Raw genomic sequence first — 7,406 nt, forward strand, 5'->3', positions numbered from 1 at the left:
CATCCCACAATAAGGCCTTTTCGGAATGCCATGAATCAGACCTGCTTTTGACTTTGTTTTGATACCAGTGAATGCTCTTCATAAGATCCACAAAGCATTGCGAAGGGCATGATCGTCTTTGCTTTAGTATTGCACAAAGCTTTATCCTTGTCGAGAGGCATCACTACCTTATTTGCAGGTGGTCTTTTAACCTTTGCTATAGGCGCAGGCGCTACTCTTGCATGGACGGTTGCTAAAGACTGTGCTACCCTGGGGAGGCTCGATCGATTAGAAAGGAAGAATGGGAAGTGCTAATCATTGTTACCATGCATGCATGGGGAAGAAGCTCTAGTGGCTTTCAAGGTGAAAGTCGGTTCTTTCAAACTAGCTATTTGTAGCTGCCCTATTTAAAGGGCTAGAAGAGATTTTTACCCTTCCTGCGAAGTACTGATGTGAACTCCCTCTTTGTGAACTACAAAGGAAATCGAATTCTTTCACAAATGACACATGGTCTCGATCAAAAAAGGGCAATGCATCTTGTATGAGAGTCCTCTTTCTGAATGGAAAAGAGATTTTCATCAATTTAGTTTAGCTTTCATTTAGGAGTGAAAAGGAAAGCATACAATCTTCATTGCCTCACTTCGGAAAGGAAGGGAATCGCATATTTCATTAACAGACAGTCATTCGTATAACCGATTAAGAGCTCAAGAGAAAGGCAGGCAGGAGACAGCAGTTTGCCATGAAAATGATGGAAGGCTGGTTCAGGTAATCCTTTAGTGAAAATGTCCGCCACTTTCTTGTTGCTACAAACAAGTCGAATGAATAATTTGCCTGCGACGACGAGGTCACGAACGAAGTGGTAGTCAACTTCTATGTGCTTAGAGTGGGCATGAAACACAGGATTGGCCGCCAAGTTGTAGCGCTAGCATTATCATAGTGCAGGATAAATTGATAGCGAAATGGCACCGCTAGATCGTGTAGCAAGTAAGAAGGCCATAACAGAGGTAGTAAGGGCGAGTGTCTTGTACTCTACTTTGGCACTAGACCTGGAAAGAGTCAGTTGCTTTTTGGAAAGCCAAGTCGTAGGTTTTTTCTAAGAAATACGCAGAAGCCAGTAGTGGACCGTCAGCTATCGGGACAGCCAGCCCAGTCGGCATCGGAGAATGCAAAGAAGGTGGTTTTCGATCCTGGAGTGATGGTTAGGCCAAGGACAAGAGAACCCTTCGGATCCCGTAAGATGCGTTTTACAGCCCGGAGAAGTACGGTGGCGAAAGCGTGCATGAACTGACAAACTTGATTGACGGCATAGCAGATGTCAGGTCTGGTGAGAGTGAGGTACTGAAGGGCACCAACAATGCTACGATATTCTGCTGCATCAGAGAGAGGAGCACCATTGTATGCAGAGAGCTTTGAGCCAGATGTAAGGGGTGTGGGACATGGCTTGGAGTCTTGCATATGAGTGCGAGTAAGCAGATCCGAGGTGTATTTTGTCTGAGTCAAGAGTAGAGCAGTCGATGTACGTTTGGCTTCGATTCCAAGCAGAAATGAAGATCAGCAAGATCTTTCATGGCGAATTGCGTACCTAGTCGCTGAATGAAAGAAAGGAGACGAGAGGAGGCTGAGGCAGGATGGTAGTCCTAAGAAAGATCCTGCTGCGAATTGCTCTGTGGCTGGACAGGAGAGAGGTCATAGCGGCAAGGATAGGAGACTGATCCATATACGTGCGAGGTTTGGAATCCAAGAAGCGAGAAACATCGACTTTGAGTTGGATATCAGAGTCATGCAATCAGACAATTCCCTCATTTGGCCCTCCGTTTTGTCAGCACCCTCATACCCAGTTCCAAGTCCCTCAAATCCATCATCAATAAGGCCCTTCTCATCTATAGCCTGCCTAAAGTCAGTCATCTGCCAATTAGGGCGAGGCGCTTTTAATCCCAGCTCAACCCTGCTTATCTTGGGTGGACTCATCGGGATCACGTAGCTTTAAGAGAATTGGGTGGAGGCAATCAGTAGACCCAAGCCCTTTCGTCCAAACTAGGAAACGGAACAGGAAAGCGAAGTGCCTAGTTCTAGACTATTCCCGCATGGGAAAAGGTCTCTTGTACAAAGAAGGGATGGGGCTTGAGTTCTTTCATCATTTCGGCATCGATCGTCTTAGTAGGGTAGGATGCTTTTTCCTTGCCTTGATCCTTTTTCCTCCTTTCTCGAAGCAAGTAATTCATCTAGGCAGCTCTCTCAGTTGGTTAGCTATGAACAAGGAGTGAAGAATCGCTAAGGCCAATCATTCCCTAGTCTCTCCTATAACCTATTGCTATTCTAGCTAGGATATTCTCTCTATTAAAGCATATAGGAATTAGAGGTAATCTCGTCTAAGTCTAGTCAACAATCATTCCTGTAGTTCCATTTGTTTGTTCGCTTTAAAGCACGAGCTGCGAGAAAGAGATAGATTTTCTTGTACTAATTGCCAATCTCGATTCAACTACAAGCCTGCTATTCACTCGATGAAAAGTCGGATCTTGCCTTCACTCCTAAAGGTGGCTACCTCAGAGCTTCACAAGAGCAATCACAGTCGAAAAAGCAAACTGATTCAACAATCGCTATTCTTTTTCACATGAAAGCATGAACAAAGTTCACAGTCGAGTTGAACAAGAGCAAAAGGAATGACCTCTTCCCCGGCTCACCGTGAACTGGGTGACTTTTCACTCCCTTTAGTTCAAGCGGAAGACTAAGACCAATCAGCCTTTCGGATAGTACGTGGGATCTTCTACCTAGAATACGATAACGAGACCACCAAAGGTGCAAAGCTAGGTCTGGGATCGATCCCATCTAGCAAAGAAAGCAGTCACACCAGAAAGAAGAAAGTCAAGCTTGAAAGCTGCAAAGCAAGATTCAGATTCTATAGCATATCCTATGGAGTTGCCTCTCCTCAGGTCAAAGAACTAACAGCCTTGCCACCAAGGTAGTAGCCTGGTGGTAAGGGGGCAATAATTCCGCCCAAGTTGCCCGGGTTCGAAACGCACGGGCGTCGATTAAATTAGGGGACCGGATGCCCCACGCTCGGCTGGCTTGTTGGCGGTTATGCTTTCCTTCCACTTGTACCAAGGTGGCACTGGGGTGACGTACCCACACGTGAGGCGGTGAACCCAGTGGGGTGAGCCCACGGGTCGGGGAAGGCACGCGAAAACATGCGACCTGTATCGAACATTCCCTAGTGGAAGGGGGGCTCAGTAATGGGGCTGCTACGCGGGTGGGCTGGTCCCTCCCCCTCCCCTCCTATTTTTTACCAAAAAAAAAAAAAAAAAAAAAGAACTAACAGCCTTTCTAGAATCCAGTTCAAGCAGAAAACGCGCTTAAGGAAAATGCGTAGAAGCAGGCAAGTTGATTCCCATCTCTGAAGGTCAGTTGGAAAATTTCCATTCTCGTGGAAAGAAAAAAGTAGGCTATTCATTCGCATCTCTCAAGAAAGAGAGAGCAATTGTCACCTTCATCAAGTGCTAGCAGCAAAGGATGACAGAATTTTCTTTTAGCAATCAACCATCAGCCCTCTTCAAGCTGTAAAATAGATTATTGTATAGATGGGAGATCCACTTCAAGTTCAAGGCTGGCAGCAAGCGTAAGCGCAATCGTAATCCCTATAAATTTTATTAAGAAATATATCATATGCGCTCTAGCACTCTGTTATGGCGCAATCACTGACTGAGTTCTCTTAACTCCATGCTCTAACTTTGGCCACTCACTTACGGATAAAGCCCCTATGCTTGCGACTCTCCCACTTTGGCATGTCCTACTTTGAGCTTCTTTCCAGGGATTATGTTCCCGTAGTGCCTGATCGGGACCTCTTTTCTGACTCTCTCGTGCGCAACCCCGGTAGCTCCGTTTAGGGGTTCGCCCTCTCTTCGGGGACCTCGCCCACTCGGGACCTTCCACTCTGAAGTTTACCCGGCCGGGCAAACAACTGTGACTTTCATCTCCGCTTCGCACCTCTAATAACAGCAAGTACGCCCGCATTAGCTCACCACTTCTCCTAGCACGCATTGGCATGCTTGCCTTAGACTCACACGATAGCCTAAACTCAGGTTACGAAGTCGAAAATCAGCCATTTCATAGAACTATGATCAGAGAGCAAGCAGGGAACCTCTCGTCAGGTTGGTTGGGTTGGCTTGCTTCTTAAGATAAGAGGGAATTCCCAGATAGGTAGTTTACTTGCTCGTAGAGGTGCGTAGCTTCTTCCGTTGTGAGATGGGCAACCTATATCACTTAGGATTCCCTGGCCCTTGGACTACAGCAATATGGAAATAGAATCGAACTATGGATCGGAGAATAGCACTGATCGGAGCAACTTCACAACCTGGGATAGCTAACGCTACCTTGCATGAAGACATGGGATTGACGTAGAAGTCACATGCCAAGCAAGAACTTGCTCCTTTCACTTCCCTAACTATATAAATCGAGCAGGGTGTACGAGCGAACCAGTGTATGCGAACTAGCGATTCCAAAGTGGTCGTTAATAGATGGAGGTGGCTTTGTTATCCCGGGAAAGATGCCAATCTGCTTAGTGTTCAGTCTACCTTTCGATAAGAGGATGAATGCGCGGGCTTAAGCAGATCAGTTGGTGCTACGCTTGTCTTCTTAAAGCAAGGGGTAGATATTCGAAGACCAGCATAGGAGGCGAAGTAGAACTCTTGCCTAGCCGTGGGAATCCACCCTATCTCATTAGAGAAGCCTGCTATATGGCTATTTCGCTTTAGACACAAGGTGAGATAACTCTCGTTCAATGCCTTTTTAGCCTGTTTTAATAATGTGTTATAGTTCTTTTCACAGTAGCAGCTACGCTCCGATGGGTGGATAATCGAGCGTTAGAGCGATCCTTGCCGCTACCGATTTCGGGTCTATTAGTTGCTTCTTCCCGAGTCTCAGTAGCTAAAGCTAGCCTTATATAATTAATTATATAAGCAGATGTGTGTGGATTCTCCTAGAGTCAGAGTTGCTTCAATGCCAGTTCATCTGGAAAGACTAATGCGTCGATAAGTGAGAGCGGCTCAGAAGGGTTTGGGAACGTGTAGTTTTTGGTTTTTTATCCTGGTTTAGTTGTCTTCTATAGAAAGGAGGAAATGATGTTCTTGTTCTCCTGAAAGCGAATGGAAGAGGATCAGTGCCCGGGCGTCTAGACTCATCCCACTGTGTAAGCAAATCCGGTAATCGACGGAAGTGGGAGGTAGGGAATCCTTTTTTTTATATGATCACAAGCACAGATGAGCCGGCTTCCTTTGGGTGACTTTTCTTCCTATTGACTGACTCCCCTGCATTCCTACCCAGAAAGGAAAGAGAAGCATAGTTAATAGATTTCCTATGCTTCTCTTTCTCTTTCAGTTCTTTCAGTGAGAATGAAATCAATCAATGAAGAGAGAGAACTTTCAAGAAGAAGAAGAAAAAAAGTACGAGCCTATCTGTCGACAATAGGGAAGAGGTCTATTGATTCTCCATCCTGTTTAATGAGAACTCCCCTTCCTCTCCTTTACTTTCTTTTTAAAGGTAAAGGAAGTTCACGACTGGGAGTTTATGGTAGGTGCGAATCTCTTCTGATTGGAAACTTTCATTGAAAGAAGTCAAATCAATTGAATTATTAGTTCATTCCATTTTAGTTGTGACTTAACTTTCAGTAGAATCAGTGGCAAGAGTGGAAGAAATTGAAGCTTTTCTTCAATCGGGAATAGAAGGATGAGCTTGAAGAGGGAAGAAGAAGTAGAACGAATGCTCGTTCTGTTGGAATAAAAACCTCTCGATCTGATCTTGAAAGAGGGGAAGGGAGATCGATCTCAATCTATCGAATCCTTCTCTCCTGCCATCGATCGTCCAAAGGGTTGTTTCAGTCGAGTGTCCTCAATTCAATCTGTCTGGTAGCATTCTCCGTATCAGCTCTTTTGATCTGTATCAAGGCTCTATCCAATTCTTCTTCTATATGGCCAATTCTCTTTAGCAAGAAAACGTGTTCAATGGGTCGTAGTATAGTGATTTTTCTGGCCAATTGGCAGCAAACTATCACTGCCAGTTCCTTTTCTTCGGTTAGTCATTCCCGGCAAGCAATCAAGCATTCCATCGAAGCAAAGGAGGCAAAGCAGTTCCTTGAGTTTGTCCATCGAGCCAGTAGCACGCTTGCAAAGGGTTGAAAGTGGACAGATGCCATCGAATTGTATGTGAAAAAATGCCTTAAATCCGTTCTTAGAGTTCGAGAAAAAAGTGCAGGCAAGTCAGCTAGCGAACCAAGGGGCAAAGAAAGGGTAAAAAGCCAGTTTCGTGCCTATAGTCATTCCTCTCTCTGGTAGCAATCCGGTCTCCAGTCGGTGGTAGTAAAGGAAGGAAGGCTAGCTGTCCTATCAGTGCGGACAATCCAGTCTGCCCATGCAAGCAAGCAAAGAAGCAGTGGGAGTCAAGGCAGTCTGTGCTATCTAAGGCATCTATGCCAGTCTGCCCTATCTTTATAGATAGGAGCCCCTCTCTAGTAGAAATTCCTTCCCAACGCAATTTGTCCAAGGGGAAAAGGCTTTCAAGCTTTAGTGTGCCAAGGGAGCGCTGCCCATTCACTCCTAAGAGTGCTTTCTCACGAGCGAAAGCCACTCAGTTGCTTGCTAAATCGAAGAGAGCAGAAGGCACCTCGCCTAACATTATAGGAGAAGGGCCTGAAACCACTCAAATCTTCTTTGTGAAATTGAAGAAGAAATGGGCGGGCAGCTTAGACTCTTTCCCGAAGAGAGCTCCAACCAATAGATGAGATTAGAGATGCTAACATAACAGGGGCAGGTGTCACGTACGAAGGGATTTCAAAGCGAATCCCAACAACGTGCGGCTCAGTCTATCGAAGATAACCGATCAGTCTTCCTAGCGTGGATATCTAGTCTCTATGACTTAGGTCACGCTTAACAACAATAATGTAGCGAAACACAACACTAGAAAATACTACGAAGGAGAAGGAGAAATATAGGGGAAGAGAACTTTATTGAATAACCACTCAACTAATTACAATAAGCTCGCCTGGCCTCTCCAGCTCTACCGGATACCAATCCCTCCCCTTTGAGGGTCCTCTTATAGAGGAGCAACCTCCAATTACAAGTCCCTCACGAACTCAACTTCCCACGCACAAGATAAGGATGAATTCTAGATAAGATAGGAAAACCCCGATTCCCGCAGGATTCTGCGCAATCAGATAAAACAGCCACGTTTATGCCTCAAACGAACTCGGATTACCATAAAACTGGATTCATTGGATTCGGGACGAAAAACCCTTCCAGTTGGTACCTTTTCTACTTTGAACGGACTTCTGTAGAGTTCCCGAAATGCCCCTCCAAGTGAAAGTGCGTGGAAACAGCGTTATAGCCATGTCTTCTAACCATACACGTTTTTAGTTACAAAAACGTGTTAAAACGTGTCCC

The sequence above is a fragment of the Phoenix dactylifera genome, unplaced genomic scaffold (assembly GCF_009389715.1).
Source record: "Phoenix dactylifera cultivar Barhee BC4 unplaced genomic scaffold, palm_55x_up_171113_PBpolish2nd_filt_p 000539F, whole genome shotgun sequence".
Lineage (NCBI taxonomy): Eukaryota > Viridiplantae > Streptophyta > Magnoliopsida > Arecales > Arecaceae > Phoenix > Phoenix dactylifera.